We start from the raw sequence: 20,882 nt of genomic DNA, 5'->3' as shown, positions 1-20,882 counted from the left end.
TTTCTAACAATTTAATCACTGATTATGTAAAACATTTCATTTTCATTCAGACAAGGTAAAAGTATTAATATTCATACTGTCCCCTCCTTCTCCTGCTGCCTATTTTAATTTAATTCTTCAGATACAGCAACAGAAAGTGATTTAAGGTTTTTTTTGCAGTCATAATGAATAATCATAAGGAAGAGTCAATATTTTTTAAGGATAATAACTCTCTTGTGTTTATTTATCAAAACAGATGCCCCCTAGAAAACACATTTCATTTTGGAAACTTTAAAGATATTATCCACATGGTTCTGGACGGATATAAAATTTATAAATCATGATCTCTATGGAAGCTACAGAAAACCTGAAATTTAAAATTTTAGAATACATTGTGAATAATTATAAAGTGCAATTATGCCTTAGATTAATACACCCTGAGAAAGCATTCCTTTCTGAGACTGAAAGACTATTTATTTTATAAAGGACTGAGAACAAACATTAGTAATGCCAAAACAGGAAGGAAAACTGTGACTCCTTTGGATAGTTCATAAGGATAAACATCTATTAATTCTATTAATACTGAGCATGGTAAACTATACTAAAATTACTTGCATAGAAATAAAATGAAGCTTTAAAAAGAGATGAAAGTTTGACTCTGTGGTTTTTTTATTACTGAGTAAATAAAACTTCATGACTAAAGAGGTTTTGCTACAGTTTGCTTTGTGTTTAAATTGTTGACTTAGCATAGCATGTCAGTCTTGAAAATTTAACCATATATGCATACTTCTGAAAGTGCTGACTTTTTCACTTAGAATCCTACACTCTCTCCATATAAAGTTCTATATCAAGTACCATTCTACATTTTCTTCAAATGTTTGCTTACATACTCTTCTTTCAGTAAAGTCAATATGGAAATAAATTAATACACAGAATGAAAAAATCAAAGAACTATAAAGTAAGAATGTGAACATCCAAAGTTGCCAGCAGTTCCCACCCTTCTCTCTGTCAACATCTATTTCACTTAGAAACTCAGAAAAATTTATTCATTTAGGAAATCAAGCTACTTTCTCCAATAGGCAATTTTTGTGAAGAATAGTATATGTTCACATTTGTTTATGTAATATGTGGAGAACAGTAATAAGTTTATACAATGAGCATCTACCATCCTTAATTAGGATGTTCCTCTGCTTTCTTCTTTAGAGACACTAATGGCAATGTACTTCAGTCTTGTCATAAACTCACTATGCACCTGTGAATTACATTTAGTTGTAGATTCTTTTGCTTCTATCTCTTGTAGAAGGAGGGATAACAGTACTGCCCTACCCTACCTAATTTATATATGTAAGGCCAACTGAGTATCATGTACAGTCCACGCTGACAAAATTTTTGCATGAAACTAATAACCAACAAGAAGCACTAGCAGGAAGTTCAAATACTGACATATTTTATATTATATTGAATTAAGTAATTTTGTTTAGCTATAAGGCAATAGAAAGGCAAATGCCATAGTGAAAAGTGAAGTTGCCAGGTAATTCATGGTTTTACTAATAGTTCTTTATTGTGAGAAATAAGAAATACAAAATACTAAGTAAATGAACTACACCAGTGACTATGCCTCATTAGTTCTAGATATGAAAATGAAATCAAACTAAATTAATATTGCCATTTATTAAATATTAAATACTGCTTTTGAAAATCTTAAATTTGATAACCTTATTACCTAAACCACATAGTAAAATAGTAAAATGTGAATTTTTTGTTTTGGAAAAAAATATAGTTGTGAAGTCATCAAGACAGAAGCATAAAAGACCAACTTATTTCTCCTATATCAGAAATGATGAATACAGTTTTTAAAAGTTTAAGACAACACATATCCACAAGAAACTAAATGTAATTATTAGAACAATGCAGATAAGTTGTAATACATAGTGAACACATATGCTAGGTACTATAGCAAATCTTTGTAAATATGAAGTTATTAACTCTTCAGTAGAGTACTTATAATATGGCTGAGCAAGTAAACATCTTGATCTAAAAGCCTAACAGCTCAAATTGGATCCCCAGAAGCAAGGACAAAAGAAGAAAAGAATTGACTCCAGAAGTTTATCACATAACTTTCATAAAAGAACCATGACATGTAAAGCAATACTTGTAGACATAATACATAATGTGCGCATGTACGCATGTGCACACACACACACACACACACATGGAGGGGGGCAAATAAATGAAACAAACAAATAAGTCAGTTGTTGGTCACAAGTACCCTTAATCCCAACCCACAGGAGGCAGAAGCTGGAGAATTTGTGAGGGAGAGTTATACTACTCTTTCCATACAGATTTATCCATAAGATTTGAGGTAACCAGTGGGCATTTTATGACAATAGCAAGGAAAGACCCAGATAGACTGTGACTTTTCTGAGACTGAGTTGTTTACTGAACAAACATATGTAGGTTTCACAATAAAATTGTGTGTTTCCCTACCATTGGCTAGAGCTCTAAGTCAAAGATGATGAGATGGGTACCATATACTGAGAACTGGGAGTTGAAAGTATGTGATTAAATGGAGACAAATATGAGAGGTTTGACTTTGACTAGTAAGAATGAGAAAACTTTCAAAATCAAACTTTTTCTAGTAGATTGAATCCTCCACCATACCATTTTCCAATTCAAAGTCATGAACAACAATTAAAACTCCCTAGTTTGACCACGAGCATAATTTTGTTTTTCAAATAAAGATAGTAATGAATAATAAAATGAATTAAAATGAAAGAAGCCAGAGAAGTAATAGAATTCAGAAGAGTAGGTAACTTACAAATGAGACAAACCAAGTACAAAAGTTTGCTTTTAAGGCAATAATCAAAGGTGCATGTCCCAGTGCCCATCTGGATAAAACTACCCTATCCCTTCTCCCATCCCACCAAGCAGTAACAGATGATGCTTCAACTCTTAACTTTTCAAAAAAATAAATAAAAGGGAGGAAGGAAGGAAGGAAGGAAGGAAGGAAGAAAGAAAGAAAGAAAGAAAGAAAGAAAGAAAGAAAGAAAGAAAGAAAGGAAAAAAGCTAAATGTAGTGCAGCGAGGTAGGTTGCATAGCAATTTTTTCATATATAATGATAATAGAGCACCTGCCACAGGCACAAAAAGAAACCTGTGAATAAAACCATGCTAAGGAGATAAAAAAGAACCCATCAACATCGATCTACTGATGCTTTGCATCGTTTCTGACTGAGGACGCTGTTTTCTATGTTCCTTGTGAATTTTTCATTAATTTGGGAGAGATGAAGATAAATCACTCTATTTTCTTATAGCATATCAGTATAAAAGGTGGAGTCTGCTTTAATTACTGCCAAACTACTTTCTCTATTGAAGAATAGCATACTTCCAGGGTTCATGTAAAATGCAGTTTAAATTATTAGAAAGGGGAAAAGTTAAAAAGAAATAATTTTTAAATCAATTACTTTTAACTCTCCAGTAAAAACTATTACTGCACCTATTGTTTCCTTTCTGCAAGCCTTCATTAAGGGTGAAATGTTATAATGTGTTTTATTCACAGTAGAAGCATTGTAGGTGATATTGAATGCATATTCTTTGATGCATAAATATGTGAAGATCTTTTTACTTTAAAATTTAAAAGCATATTCACTACTAGCGTTTTCACCAAAAATTACAAAGTTAGCTTTCTTTCTTACTTTCTTTATTATTTTACTTTTGATGGTTTGCTGAGACAGGATCTTATCCTCCCAGTCTTGTCTCAAAAGTTTTGTGGAGTAGACGCTGCTCTTGAAGTTCTTATTCTCCTACCTCTACCCCCTGGAGGCTGCTGGAATTATAGCCATGTGGCAGCATGCCTGACTTATGCAGGTTAGTGACTGAGCCTAGGGCTTTAAGCTGCCAAAGACCTCTACAGTGAGTTATATCCTTAGCCCCAAAGGGTTGGTTTTCTTAATGCATGTGAACCATGAGTTTTCATTTGATGACAACTATTGTTCTACATTCCTAAAACTTCCTTCTCAGTTATAAGATGAGCTATAGAAAATGAGAGCATTAACTCATTGAAGATCATTTCTTAGGGCCTTATTTTTCTCTCTATCCATCAATTTGTGATAATCTAACAAACACCACTTGCTTGTGGCTCTAAAATGACACAAATCACTAAATATGTGGCAGAAATTTCATGCAGATGTATTCTAAGTATAACAAAGATATTCAACTGTGAACTAACTGCAGTTATGCTTCCCAAGACCAACTAAAGGGTCTATCATGAAGTTTTAACTACTAGTGAAGAAAGAGCCTATGAGGAGATTATTGGCAGTTAATGGATATTGGAACAGGACTTGATGTTTTCTTCAACAGTGTAGCCACTAGTAAGTTGATGTGGTAGCTGTGAAATTGCCTGTGTTCTAGTTAATGACTTCCTACCTGTGCTTCTATAAGAAATTCTCATTTAATCTACTGGATCATATACTGTTGGAAGAGGTTTCTGTCCTGTCTGGTCATGCAGCCATTCAGCCCCAAAGAAACACAGAGAGGTCTACATTAATTATAAACTGGTTGGCCTAGTAGCTCGGCTTCTTACTATAATTTATATTAGCCTATAATTCATGTCTGTGTTAGCCGCGTGGCTTGGTACCTTTTTCAGTCACATCTTGCTTGCTCTGTATCTGGCTTCCTCTGTGTCTGGGTGATGACTACAGAATGAATTTTTCCTTTTCCCTGAATTCTCCTGTTCTTGACCTGCCTATACTTCCTGCCTGGTTGTCCCACCTATACTTTCTTCCTGGCTACTGGCCAATGAGCATTTTATTAAAACACAATTGACAGAGTGCAGACCACTGTCTCACAACACTTCCCCCACCTTTTTCTTAAAAAAAAAAAAAAAAAAAACAAGAACTCTGAATCTAATCTCCTTTGTTTAGCTTTTCTCCTGATCATTATCCATAACAACTTGTAACCAACATTCTAAACAAAGATAAATATCCATAATCCATTATTTTGAAATGTGGGCATAGTTTTCCAGGCTACTTCCTGCTGATTGTGGGACTGATAATCTTATGGGGACCTAAAGAAAATTTTGAATTATAGTCAAGTCCTGAATGGAATATTCTATGAAGCTTGATCATCACAGCCAGCAGTCTAGAAACTGTTCTGAATGCAGAACTCTGATTTTGGGCCATCTGTTCCTATTGGATATTTCTCAGATAGTCTTTCTTGATCAAACCTGATTTTTCTTAACTCAGAGTGAATTCTTAGCCTCTCATTTCCGGTTGAAATAAATGAAAAACCTCTTCTACAAAGTAACATATCTTTTGACTGATATTTTAAAATAAAGGCATTTTCAAAATGTGTATGTTGGATTAACTCAGAAGCATTTAAAAACATTTGTATTTTCGCAGCTTTTGCTCCTTCCTCAGCCACCAAACAATTTAAAGACAACACAATAATATATAGTACCCAGACTCTCTGTGAATTTTCCATTTTTATATGGCTTTATTTTAAACTCTATTTCTTTTAACTTTCTTTTTAAATTTTGAGACAGTGTTTTTCTGTGTATCTTTGGCTGTCCTGAAACTCATTCTGTAGACCAGGCTGTCCATGAACTCATAGAGATCTGCCTGCCTCTGCCTCCCAAGTGCTGAGATTAAAGGTGTGTGCCATCACACCCAGATACTCTTTTCCTATCTTTTTTTTATGTTGAGAACTTTATCTTTTTTTCTTTTCTCTCACAAGCCTACATATATTTTTAAACACACTATAAAACATTTAGAGGTTTTCTTCATCTGAATCTGTCTTTACTGTATATCTCCTCTTTTCTGAATACATGAATATTTATTTTGCTAAGCAATATGGCTAGGATTAAAACTGTGGCTTTGATGGCTAGATCCACCCCATTCTTATCTTTTTGAGAATTGAGTTTCATAGTGAGGTATTGGCCAGAGCCATGGTTATTGCCACAACTCTATGGCATTTCAAGGGCCATGCCACCACCAAGAAGCATGCTGTAGGCTATTCATAAACACCATTTAAGTGTTTTGTGGCAGAGCCTCTTAAAAGGACTGCAAAGTCTTTGCAGCTATAGCTGAGTCAGGAAGCCTCTCTTCAAAGAGATTTATTTGCCTCTAGCAAACACAGCCCACCTGAGAAAATGTTGCTATCAATAAGCCATAATTAACTCTTTTCTTTTCTGTATAGAATTACTTCCCAAGTTATCTCAGGTTTTATGTGGATGTAGTTGTTCACATGGGCACCAATGGTTTCTGTCCTGCTTAGTCCAGCAGCTGTCCAGCCCAAAAGAAACACATAAAGGTCTACGTTAATTATAAACTGATTGGACTAGTGGCTCAGACTTCTTATTAATTATTATAACTTATATTAGCCCACAATTCATGTCTGTGTTATCCATGTGGCTTGGTACCTCTTTTGGTGAGTCAGTAACATCTTGCTTGCTCTGTGTCTGACTTCCTCTGTGTCTTGGTGATGACAGCAGACTATTTCCTCTTTCCTGAATTCTCCTGTTCTCACCCCATTTATACTTCCTGACTGTCTACTGGCCAATCAGCATTTTATAAAAATACAATTAACAGGGTACAGACTGTTGTCCCACAGCAATCTACAAAAAAAACTACTTAAAGCAGATGAGAAGATAAACTAAACAACTGTCAAAGGACAACCACAAAATTAATCCATGAGTATTCATATCATTAGTAATACAAAATGACAAAAGGGTATGCGGGAATTTCTTTGGTTTTGCATGGTAAGTACAATCTGTATTGTGACTATCTCTATAGAATAAAAACAAACCATGTGTGCCTTTAAGTTACTAAAGTAACACACACTACACACACACAAAAAAACTCATACCCCTGATTGACTCTTTACAGATATTAAGATTGAGTTTACAGACTCTTAAGGATTAAGATAAAATATTTTAGCATTTCTCTCCTAATAGTCAGTGCCATCTTTTCCTGTATTCCCAATTTGGTTATCAAGTAGAATTATGTATATGATCAGAATCCGAAAACAAAATCTTTATTATAGCAAAAAGAATGTATGAAATTTGGAAGATTGTCTGTAAGTTAGTCTGGCTTCTATTTATGGTTTCATTATCTTTTTCATACCTATTTCCTCACAGTAATGCCTAGGACATTTTGTTTGTTTCTGTATGTGTTAAGCAAGTGCTTTACAACTGAACTAGTAGCCTACTGAAAACAAGCCAGTAAGCATAATTCAGTTGATTATCTCACATGTGTAAATTAATTAATTATCTGAGCACTTGACAGGTTGACTGATAGTTAGCCACTTTCTCCAAGAATAGGTAGGTCTATATTCACATTATCAGGTCACAGATTGCTACATGCAATGGACTCATTAGACCAAGCAGCAAATTGGTATATGATTGAATATAATTGTGAAAGTCAAAGAAAATAAATGAAAAAAAAACCCACAGTGACTGACAGTGAGTACAAGTGAAAGTGTTGGAGAATAGAGAGAAATGGAACAGGAAAAATGCAGGCCTAAATAGATCAATTGGTGAAATCTGATTGAAAGTATGTCATCTGACATGTGACTCCTTTCATTTGGTTAAATTTCAGCTCAAAATAGACATTTGTAAGTTAAATAATATATTAGAAACATTGTTTCTAACTAAAACTCATAAGTGTTCCTTAATATACAAATATGGGACCAAAGTCTCCCATTCGCATATAAGGCTGTTTATTTCTTAAAGTTTCACATTACCTTTTCTATAAAACATTTCTCACAATTTATAATTTTGAACATTCTCAAGCAAAATGAAAATTAAGACATAAGATAATATTATAAATGTATTTCATGTTCTTTATTTTCTTTTTCTCAGTTTTTACAGGATTCTCGCCAATAATTTTTCATAATAGTCTATACTTTTAGCTTCTAATTTTATAAATTTCAAAATATTTCATGTGATTCTTATCACTAAAATTTTATAACAATGTTTTAGATATTTGTATATTGAAATAGTAGAAGTATAAAAGCGATATTATAGGCAAAATAAACAAAGTATTGATTTTTTATGAAGCTGGTTGTAGATATACAGGTATGTTCTTTGCTGCTATTACTGCTGTTATATCTGTTATACTTATTTTTTAAAAAATAAACTCAATTGTAAAAACAAAACAGAAAAATTAGCATTTCCATTAATAAGCGTGCAAGACTATTACCAACAATGTAAGAATAAAATATCCCCATCTTATCTTTTAGTCTTCAATGGGCACCCACCAACTGCAAATTTAATCAGGAAAGGATAGTGTTAGGCAATGTGAAGCTAGAAGAGTTACTATAAGGAAGTTTCTACTACATTGGTAGGCAGATAATGTTCTCCTCTGTTCATTTTGAAGTTTCCTCTGTGATGTAGATCCCCACTTTCATCAGAGCTTAGTTTCAAAGGCTTCAGAGAAGATTGTCACAGTGTCGTTACGTAAATATTTATCCAGCAAATAAGAGAATATCAAATAATAAATATGCACGTTCATTTTACTTGTGCTTCTATCATTTAGGAAATCATGTCGATCTCATTTCAGTATTTCGTTTTCCTCATTTTGCTCTCGTACCTAGTTACACAAAATTAACTGGATAATTGTCTGCTCTGTCTCCAGGTTTTAGTCACAGGTTGAGTCATAAGATGAATTTCTGAGGTACATGTGACACTTGCTGTTTTAAGAGAAGAAATTAAGTTATGAGTATAACCTCTCAAGAGGAAAAACTTTGATGTATTTGGAAGCATTTAAAAATTTCTCCCAGAATTTCAGCAATTATTTAAATGGCTAAAATTTTTTTTAGAGATCAGTACTCTGTTTGATGGTTGGTGAAGATTTTTTTCTCATTCAGTAGGCTGCCTTATTGTGTCCTTTATTTTACAGAACCTTTTCAGTTTCAGAGGGTCCCATTTATTTATTGTTGCTCTCAATGTCTGTGCTACTGGTATTATATTTAGAATGTGGTCTCCTGTGCCCATGCATTGAAGGCTACATCATACTTTCTCTTCTATCAGGTTCAGTGTGATCAGATTTATATTGAGGTCTTTAATCTATTTGGGCTTATGTTTTGTGCATGGGGATAGATATGGATCTATTTTCATTCTTCTACATGTTTACATCCAGTTATGCCAGCACCATTTGTTTAAGATGCTTATTTTCCCCATTGGCACTAGAAAATCTCTAGCAATCCACAAGGATAACCCCAAATAAATCCCTAAGCAATAGTGTAGAAGGTGCCCCATCTGGCCTTGCCCTGTAGTCAGACTGATGATTATCTGAAATGTCATCATAGAATCTTCATCCAGCAACTGATGGAAGCAGAGGCAGAGAGCCAGAGCAGAGCACTGGACTGAGCTCCCAAAGTCCAGTTGAAGAGTGGGAGGAGTAAGAATATAAGCAAAGAGGTCTAGACCATAATGGGAATACCCGTACACTGAAAAAGCTTCCTGAAACTAATGGAGACTCAACAACTCTGGCCAGACAGGGAAGGAACCAGCATAAGACAAAACGAGGCCCTTGGAATGTGGGTGACAGTTGCATGGCTGAGCTGAACTGCAAGGCCACTGGCAGTGGCACCAGGATATATCCATACTGTTTGTACTGGCTTTTTGAAACCCATTCTCTTTGGGGGGATTCATTGCTCAACCTAGATATAGTAGGGAGGGCCTTGATCATTACTCAAAGCAATGTGCCTTTTTTGGTTTTTTTTGGGGGGGGTTGTTTTTGGGGTTTTTTTGCTTTTGTTTTTGTTTTGGTTTGGTTTTGGTTTTGTTTTTGGAGACATGGTTTCTCTGTGTTGCTTTGGAGCCTGTCTCAGAACTAGCTCTTGTAGACCATGGTGGCCTTGAAGTCACAGAGAGCTGACTGCCTCTGCCTCCTGAGTGCTGGAATTAAAGACATGTGCTACCTACCACTGCCTGGTTACATAATTTTTATCTATGTTTAGTCACGTGACTTACTACCTTTACTCAGTGCAGCATTTTCATCTTGCTTTCTTGGTGTTGGTGACTGCAGACTGAGCCTTTCCTCTTTCCAAATTTTTTCTAGTCTGGCTGCCCTGCCTATACTTCCTACCTTGCTACTGGCAAATCAGCATTCTATTAAATCAATACAAGTGGCAAATCTTTACTGTGTACAAAAGCATTATCCCAAAACATATATGCACTGACACACATTTGGACAGACACGATCATATTCTAAACAGTTTTTTTTTAAATAAATAAATAAATAAATAAATAAATGACTCTTTTTCTTCTCTCTCCCAAGCCTATGACTTTATCTAACAGTTTGACCCATTTCGAGGTCTTTTATGTCTGAATCTGTCCTGTTGCATTGTCCTTAATTGTCTACTGTCTTGAAGAGATTTTAAAATGCTTAGCAACTTGGTTGCATCTGCTCTGGATGTTGGCTCCACCTCTCTTCAACTTCAAAATGGTGGACGTACCATTTGTGCTAGTTCTGGGGCCGCCAGGTAGAGCCACACTCAGCACTTTAACTCTGAGAATGAGCTTTTTATCTGAGTTACAGCAAATCTGTCACACAGGGCACTGTGCAGCCTGGAAACGTCTCTATGTATGACGGCAGAAATCCACCATGCTTTCCTGCTTGTGCACGCCTAGTAAACCTGATTCTGCCACTTGCCCAGGCAGGGAGCACTGAGTCACAGGCATGGTCTCAGCCACTTTCCTCCCAACCCTAGTGGGCAGAGAAACACCTGGAGCCCACAGATGATATTGAAATGCTTTATAGCTGGTGTTTATACTGGCGGCACAGCCCAGGAAGCCTTGTTTTAAAATGGCATGGCTTTTTTCCTGCTGTTATTGCCGAGTCAGAAAATCTCTCTATGGCATGCCACACCAAACAGCAAAAAGCTGTGTTAAACTCTCTCTCTCTCTCTCTCTCTCTCTCTCTCTCTCTCTCTCTCTCTCTCTCTCTCTCTCCTTTATAAGCCTTCTCAGGTTTTTAAGTTGATTTAGTCCATCATGTTGGAGCGCCACTCTGTAGGATTGAGCTCGGGGCCCCTTTGTTCCATCCTAGCTTACACCTGAAATAATTACACAGAAACTGTATTGATTTAAATACTGCCTGGCCCATTATCTCTAATCTCTTATTGGCTAACTCTCACATCTTGATTCAACCCATTTCTAATAATCTGTATATCACCATGAGGTCATGGCTTACCAGGAAAGATTCAGCATGTCTGACTCTGGCAACTCCAAGGCAGCTCTCTCTGCCTGGCTCCTTCCTCCCAGCATTCAGTTCTATCTCTTCACCTATCTAAGTTTTGCCCTATCAAAAGGCCAAGGCAGTTTCCTTATTTAAAAAATGAAAGCAACACAAATACAGAAGGACCTCCTACACAAGGGTATAACTTGAACATATATGAGACCTCACAGCCTGCCCCTACAGTTAAACACTTCCTCCAACAAGATCATACATACTACAACAAAGCCATACCTCCTAATAACACCTCACCCAAAGTACCACGTGTTCAAATGCTTGAACCTCTAGGGGGAATATATATTCGAAATCCCATATTAAACTCACTGACCCCTATAGTCTTACAGCCATAACATAATGCAAAATGCACTTTGTCTAACTTCAAATGTCCCCATAGTCTTTAACAGTCTCAAAAATGTTTAAAGTCTAAAGTTCAAAGTCTCCTCTGAGATTCTTGCGATCCGTTAACTGTAATCCCCTATAAAATTAAAATAAAAAAATAGGTCACATACTTCCAAAATATAATGGCACAAGATATACATTACTTGTCAAAAGCAGAAAAAAAGGAGCATGGCGAGTAAACACTGGCCAAAGAAAGAACTAAAACCAGCTGGGCAAACACCAAACTTTGCATCTCTATGTCTGATGTCAAAATGCTCTTCAGATCTCCAGCTCCTTTCAGCTTTGTTGACTGCATCATGATTCTTTATCTTGGGACAGTTCCACTCTTGTATAACAGCTTTCCTTTGCAGATATCCAACAGTCCTGGCATCTCTAACATCTTGGAGTCTCTATCAATCCAGGCTTCACCTTCATTACTTCACATAATGGCATCACAGGGTCTCCATTCAGGGACACCCCTACCACATGTCTGGCTTCAATGACTTCCCTTAGTAACAGAGGGAGATTATATAACCCCCTTATTCTATCTTTGTCTCTAAAGTTATAACCATGTGTCTGAAGTTGCCAAGTTCTGCTGCTTGCTGGTGCTACAACATGGCCCCCTCCCTCAATTACATCTTCACCAGCTCTCTGTTTTCTAAGGTTTCTTTTACTGTCAAAGGTTACCTCTACTGGAATTCAATCTGTAGACCAGGCTAGCCTTGAATTTAAAGATCTACTGGCCTCTGCTTTCTGAGTACTTGGATTAAAATTGTGTAACACAATAACTGGACCTGAGCTGTTCTTTAATTTCTTTTCACAAGTTGGAAGCTTAGCTGGGTGGGATGTTTCCCTGAGGTCACCATACTCTTTATTCCACTTAACATTAAACTCTTCTTTAATATTTTATGTCCTTGACCATAGGACTTACCTCCATTCTTCTTCCTGGTGCCTCTTTTCTCTTTAATCTGTACATTTGGTACTTTTTCCCTTCTCCTGTTTATCATATATCTTCAAAAGAGTGACCACTACTAGTAACATGACAAAGTCAACACTAGGTTGTTATGAGAGTTCCTCTGCCTAATGCAATTAGTCCAAAACTCTTCAATTTAGCCTCAGTCAGACTTTTGGACAAGGACCAAAAGCACTCACATTCTACCAAAATACCATAAGATAGTCTCTGTGCAATATATTAACATTCTTCCCTGAATTATCTTGAGTCAGACCCCTCCGAGTTCAAATCACTCTTGGCACCACTAGCTTGGCACCATGTTCTTACTAGTATGACCCACTAAACATCACTTGAAGCATTTCACTGCTTTCTAATTCAAATTCCCAAGTCCAAATTTCTCAATGCAGAAACATAATCACGCCCAACACAATAATCTATTCCAGCATCTGTCTTAGTGTTTTTGTTGATGGAAAGAGACACCATAAACTTTATAACTCTTATAAAGGAAAATTTTAATTGGGGTGACTTGTGGCTTCAGGACAGCAGGCAGGCAGACATGATACTAAAGAAGGAGCTAAGAGGTCTCCATCTTGATACAGAGGCAGCTAAAGAAACTGTGCCACATACCCTGGGCATAGTTTGAGCATATATAAGATCTAAAAACCCACCCAAACAGTGACACACTCCTTTCACACCTATTTGTACTGAGGAGCTGCAGGCAGGCCTGTTTTTCGTCCCGCCCAGCTCCTGCACAGCTAGCTTAGCCCCAGAAATAATAGCACACAAATTGTATTCATTTAAACACTGCCTGGCTCATTATCTCTAGAGAGTTAGTTACTGGCTAACTCTCACATCTTGATTAACCCATTTCTAATAATCTGTGTAGCACCACGAGGTGGTGGCTTACCGGAAAAGATTCAGCATGTATGACCTGGTGGCTGGCTCCATGGCGTCTGCCTCATTGCCCTCTTCCCAGCATTCTGTTCTGTTTACTCCGCCTACCTAATTTTCTGTCCTATCAAAGGGCCAAGGCAGTCTCTTTATTAACCAATGAAAATAACACATAGACAGAAGGCCCACCTACAACACCTATTTCAACAGGGCACAACTACTAATAGTGTCACTCCCTAAGGACAAGAATTTAAACCAATGAGTCTGTGGTGATGATAACTATTCAAACCATAGTCTCCAGAGCACTAATATATTAGAATGTTTGGTTTTCAATAGGTGGAACAGTCTGGGAAGGATTGTGCTGTGTGACCTTGATTGGGGAGGTATGTCACTGGGGTGACCTTTGGGACTTCAAAAATCCCATGTAATTTCCATTTTGCTTTCTTTATCTGCATTATGATTGTTTTCTCAACATGTAAGCTTCCTGTAAGCAGAGACTGCTTGTTTGTCTCCTGGCTTCCCAGACCCAAATAATCACACAGAAGCTATATTACTTACAAAACTCTATAGACAATAGCTTAGGTGTATTCCTAGCTAGCTCTTACATCTTAAATTAACCCATTTCTACTAATCTGTGTATTGCCACTAGGCTGTGACTTATCAGGGCTGACCTTCTACTCCTTGGCATCTACATTGTGTCTTCTTGACTCTGCATATTCTCTCTCTCTCTCTCTCTCTCTCTCTCTATATATATATATATATATATATATATATATATATATATATATATATTCAGATTTCCAGCCTTTCTTTGCTCTTCTAAGTGATTGGCCCAAACAATTTTATTCATTAACCAATAAAAGCAACACATATACTGAAGGACATCCCACATCAGCTCCCATCCATGGCTATAGAATAATACCTGCCTACCTGCCTGCTACCCTTATTCCCTGTTATGTTGGCCATGGAGTAACTCTGTGAATCTATTAACAAGATCAAAATATATTCTTTCTTTCTATAAATTACCTTTGTCATTGTCCTCTCTTCACAGAAATAGAAAAGTAGTTAAGACAGAAGTTGGAGTAGCCTTTGCTGGACAGACATGATCATAAAGTCTATTGGAAGGAATTTGAAAAATGCTGGAATATTGCACTAGACCAGCAGTTTAACACTGTAAACAGGGCTTAATGAATCATGCAAATAGGAGCTTGGAAGACAGCAGTGCTGTGAGCAAGTTGTACTATGGAGAACAAAAACAGAGTAGCATCAAATAACAATATTTGGAATAGAGTTAGAGACCATTCTTTTGATATTTTGACAAAGTAAATAGGTAGGTTTTCTTTTGTCATAAGACTCTGCATGAGGCTAAGTTCAAGAATTTTGAACTAATTTTACTAGGAGAAGGGATTTCAAATAGCCTAGTATTGACTGTGTCATGTGGTTATTTCTTGTCTCTCTTAACACAGATCTACAATGAAAAGGAGCAAGAAGAGCAAAAAGATATACAAAATGTATAATTTCTGGAGAAAAAGAACATCGGGAGACATGATATTGAAGCCAAGTTTAGTGTTCAAATGGGTGAAAACTTTAAAGAAAGGCCTGGTGTGAAATGCAATGAAGCGAAGAATGTCTTCAGGGCAAGACCCTACCCAGCTAAGCTTCTAACTCATAAAAACATAGTGCCTAAGCAATCTTCTGCTTCTAAAATAATAGGAAACTTATTCACCAAACGAAACTATTAAAAGAAGAAGAAGAAGAAGCTGTTGCAAGTATAGTACAAGAAAGAAGTCAGGATCCAGTTTAAAGAGGAAACAGAACTTTGAAGCAGTGGCCCTACCATCACACAGCTGTTAAAAACAATAACATCAGGAAAGATGAAGTTAAATGGATGTAACTAGAAAAAAAATTATCCTGAGTGAGGTAAGCCAGACCCAGAAAGACAAACATGGTATGTACTCCACTCATATGTTTATATTAGCTGTAAAGTAAAGGATAGCTATGCCACAATTCACAGCCCCACTGAGGATAATAACAGGGAAGTCACAAAGAATGACAGGGATACACGGATTCCCCTGGGAAGGGAAAAGAGAAGAGATCTCCTGAATGGACTGGAGGCTTGTGGGGAATGGGAACATGAGGGTTGGGGGAGGAGCCAGAGAGTAGTGAAAGACATGTCTTGAAGGGGAGTGCATTTTTGAGCCAGGTAGAAACCTGGTACAAGGACAATTTCCACAAATCTGCAAATATGACCCCAGTTAAGACTCCTGGTAAATGGTGACCTTTAGATTGTAAATTGTGTTGAGACTATGAAAGAATGTGGAGACATTTGAAGTTGTACTGAATGCATTTTGCATTATGATTCAGCCAGAAGCATATGGGGGCAAGGAAATGGAATGTCATGGTTTGAATCATAATGGCTCCCATAAAATTATATATATATATATATATATATATATATATATATATATATACATGAATAACTTGGTCCTAGTTAGTTGAACTGATTGTTGATTGGGCAGGATTAGGAGGAGTGACCTTGTTGGAGGTGGTATGTTCCTGGATGGGGGCTTTGAGGTTTCAAAAGTCCATGTCATTCTTCACTTCCTCTGCTCTCTCTCTCTCTCTCTCCCTCTCTCTCTCTCTCTCAGTTGTGTCTTTAGATGTGAGCTCTCACCTCTCACTTCATTTTCATTTATTTTTTACCCTCTGATACTGCATTAAAATCCCATATAAATTCTTTTTCTCTGTAAGTTTTCTTGGTTATGGTATCTCTTTACATAAAATAATTCCCACAATATTAACTATAATAACAAAACGCAATAATTAATCTTCTTTTTTTAGATGACAGACTGGGTTTCACAAGGTTATTGAAGAGATTATAGTCACATATGTGTGATATTTAAGAAGATTTTACCACCTTTGTCATTGACACCACTAGTGGTTATTTTTCTTATTCACACAGTTTTCCTAAAGTAGACAGAATAGATGTCTACTGCCATCAGATTCTATGCCATGGATTCATCTTTCAGCATTAAGTCAATCTTTGCCACCCTTCCATATTTATGAAAATTATTCCTATCTTTAGATCTTCTATAACCCTTATAATAATCATTCCTTCTCTAGCTTGTCCACTTAGCATCATATATAAAACATATAATTATTCACAAAAATGAAATTTTATAAGAATAAATATCAATCTCTATAAATACTAGGGATTTTTTTATTTCTAATTTTTATTTTAAACTCACATACTATCCTCATATTTTATATATTTCCCCCATATAACAACTTTCACTTTTATTCATTTCATTTTTCACAGTCAACAGAGATCATAAGGAGTGCCAATATTTCAAATACCCCAATTCTCCAATGTGTTATTGCCATAGCTTTTGACTGTTTGCCCAGCTTGGAAAGATATAACAAACCAACCCAAAGTGTTCTGATCTTCACCCTAGAACTATCTATCATCAGGAACATTTTCATCATACATACCCTAACAATACTAATACTATGACAAATTGATCCACATTTTATCCTTACTGCTTCTACATAGGTGTTGCTATAGAGTGAAATATAATTTCATTAATTTTTATTATATATTCATTCAGTCATAAGAACATAAAAATTTCAGTTTTTCCAAATATCCTTTAATTTATCCTTTTTATCTACTGTTTTTTATTAATTATAAATTTAATTATACTCTCAACTTATTTTATTCCTAGATGGCTGTTTATTACCCTATGCTGAGTAAAAAATTATGTTGAACTATTTCTAAAGATGACTTGCTTGTTATTTGTATTTATGTGTTTTCAGCACTATTTGTTATTAGGTAACCAACTGAGGTACTTTTCCAGGGGAAGACTCTTTCTTCTTCTCAGCATTTCTTAGTTGCTTTTAGTTCTTTGGGTAAGGTAGAAGCCTCATGAGTTTTCATCCACATTGATATGTCTATTGTTTTGTCCTTGCCAGGCATATATATTTACATACATATATCCCATGTATATGTAGCAACAATTAATAAAAAAGATGCCATTCACTGAAAGAGAGCAAAGTGCAGCAGATGGGAAGGTTCAACGGGAGAAAAGGTAAGGGAGTAACTATGTGAAGAGATTGTAATCTCAAAACAAAAGAAATTTTTAAAAATTAGTTTTTGAATGAATACTTAATATTACCTCAACATTTTAAATTATCCATGACTTTTCTTTTATTCTTCTTAAAATTTTGTTTCAAAAGAAAGTAATCTGACCTACAAATTATTAATACAATTGCTATATAAGATGGTTTCTGTTCATTGTCATCTTAACCGAAACTAGAATGATTTGAGAAGTAGGTTGCCCTCTGATCAAAGCAGTAAGATTGTATGATAAAATTAATTGATGCATGAACTTAACACTTAACTACGGGCAGGATCATTCCATGGGAAGGAATGCTGGACTGCATAAGAGGGAGATGATAAATTGGGCAAGTGCATCTATTGCTTTCCTCTTTTCATCTGTGAACACAGTGTAAAAAAGTGCTTCAAGTGACTTCCGCACCATGATAACTTTAGTTCAAATTGTGAGCCACAATGAAACCTCTCTCCACACACAAGATGATAAGATATAAAAGAAAGAACTAGGGGAAATACATGGATATGCCAGGTATTAAGAAATTATCAACAGGGGAAACTGAAACTGGAATATGTTGTATGAGAAAAAAGTCCACTTTCAATTAGAAGGAAAATAATTAAAATAAATAAATGAATAGTATCTCACAGAAAAGAGTACCAATATAGTATTACACATAAATACTTCTACTTTCTTCAAAAATCAGTGATTTCCAACTAGTAACAAAATCACTAGCATTACTTGGAATAAGTATAAAGGTGCTTAAATATCAGATGGTAAAATGTCAACATATACATATACCTCAAATTTTTTGCTTTCAGATAAAATTATCTCTGATTTGACATCCAGAAAATGTATTTTATCAGAAAAAAACTTACGTGGTACTCCTCATATTAAATCAACAGTATGGCTGACTGGTATTTTTAAGTGGATATTGCTTTGCATTGTACTCATGTTAACAGCATCTAAATTTTCAAGAAAAGTCGAAACTTACTCATGAAATCCTGATGTGTTACCATCTGAACATAATAAGAGAATAAGTATATAATATAATGAAAAGAATGGCTCAATATATGATCTAAAAATTATCTGTAATACTTAGGGTAGAAAAATTAAGGGTCCCCAAAAATATTTCAGTCAATTATCTCTTCTCTTCCTTTGCTGCATCCACACAGGCCATTCTCTGCTGGCCTGCAAGTTGCTCAAGCACAGATGTAAAACGAGGTCATGTCTCACCATATTACCCATATGGTATATATTTTAAATTGCTGCTCCTACTGGAACACTTATCTTAAGGTATTTTTCTTGTTAACTTAAGCAAATAGAGAAGACATAAGACAGGTCTTCGAAATAATTTTTTCTACATAGGTGTATTGATTGTTATTTTAGTTTCTCATGTTTTACATTACAACCTAAAGCTTACATATCAGTTCTATAAGCATTGCACAAATATATAAATTATTCAGATGGGTTATTTTTTATTTTTAACTGCAAATATACTGTGTATTCATAGTAAAATATTACAAACTGAAGTTCCATTGTATGTAATTTCCTTATTTATAGATTTATACTTTCAACATTTATTGAAGATTTCATACATGAAAATTACATTAACATCACTTCCACCATAACCTCTCCCTGTACAAATCTTACAATGGTGTCCACTCCAACTTAAATTCATGACTTCTTCTTTAATTATAACTGTCATTGATTACCTGTTTATGTTTATATAAGTTTTGGATCTTGTGAGATTTTACCTATCGATGCCAGTGTGTCAACTGAGGTTGACATTATGTAGGTCTTCTGTAGTTACATAACAAGGAATGATCATATTCCTAAGAACCATAGACTACATGGTAAAAATTCTGGTGTCATGAATAGTAACCATTCCTTTGAGTTGTTGGTCCTAAGAGTTAAAAAAAAACCCAAACAATACTATTGTCCTTGAATTAGAACTTGAAGACAAATCCTTATTGGTGAAGATACCAAACTTGTACACAGAACTTGGAGGTATTAGAATGCAACTGACCTGGACACTTCGACCATGAAGGTTAGTTCTGAATACTTTAAGGAGTTCTACAAACTTCGCAAGGATAAAAGCAATCAACAATCCTACCTACCTACCTGTAGATTCTATTAACCACATCAATGCCCAACATTATAAGATAGTCCCAGTAATGCAACACTGCATTAATAATGCAGTTTTAACTAGTAAGCAACCAAGAGTTGTCTAATTTAGCTTAAAGACTACTAAATAAGATGAAACTCGTGCTTGATAAATCTAAACATGGCCAACTATATGAGGCTAGAGAAGTCATGGGACCTACAGAGACTCTGCTATTTCAATTGTGCGAAAGTAATATAAATGCAAATTGAATTCTATATAATTAAATTTTTACCCACAGGTAAGTATAGTTCTTACCACTCATCAAACATCAAATAAACTCCTTGTTTCAGCAAATGGAGGACATTAGAGAAAAACAGAACTGGCCAAAATGCAGACTAAGTTACTAATATATGGCCAGTTCCATTTGATATGTCTATATTACAACTCCTACATCTGAAGCTTACTGAAAATAACAAACAAGAGGAAGAAGGAAGGCTATACATACAATAAGGAAGATGGGGACACCTGGTATGCAACAGTGTCAGCTAGACGTGACAGGGAAGCTGCAAAACTGCATCTAGGAATGATTCTTATAAGTGACTTTATTTTGTGCAGTAGAATAAAGACCATATTGCCATCAAACTTATGAATATTGTTCATTTAATAAAGACCACATAGGCACTGCACTTACTGCTGCTATTATTGCTGACGTTGATAAAGATCATATAACCACTGTGCTTATTGTTACTAATATTGCTAATATTAATAAACTTGACACCAAATGCTATAGACTGGCACTCAGTATCAAGGACTAAGCACCAATTCTTAATGAATTCTCAGTATCTATTTAAGCAGCTGATGGCTAAATAACAATATGGTGTTGTGTGTTTGAAATGTTCTAGTAACAGATTTGAAAATATATCATCAAAAATTTGATAAAAGAATAACTATAAGTTATATTATCATACAAACATCTAAATTTCTACCTAGTTACGTTAATATAGTTTTATTTGTGAAGAGTTCTGAGCATAAAAAAAATCAAGAATAAATAAAATGGCAAGAGAGATAAGAAATGTATTTAAAAAAAACAACAACCTCTCAACCTCTTTCTGGAAACAATACATTTATCAAGCTATTGTAAAACAATAAATAAAAACAAAAACAAAAACAAAATACTCAGATCAGCTCTGCATGAAACACAGGCAGTATGAACCACAAAGACCATGAAGTGG

The sequence above is a fragment of the Myodes glareolus genome, chromosome 15, assembly GCF_982192425.1.
Source record: "Myodes glareolus chromosome 15, mMyoGla1.1, whole genome shotgun sequence".
In the NCBI taxonomy this organism is placed as follows: Eukaryota; Metazoa; Chordata; class Mammalia; order Rodentia; family Cricetidae; genus Myodes; species Myodes glareolus.
Note: the sequence above shows the minus strand (reverse complement) of the source record.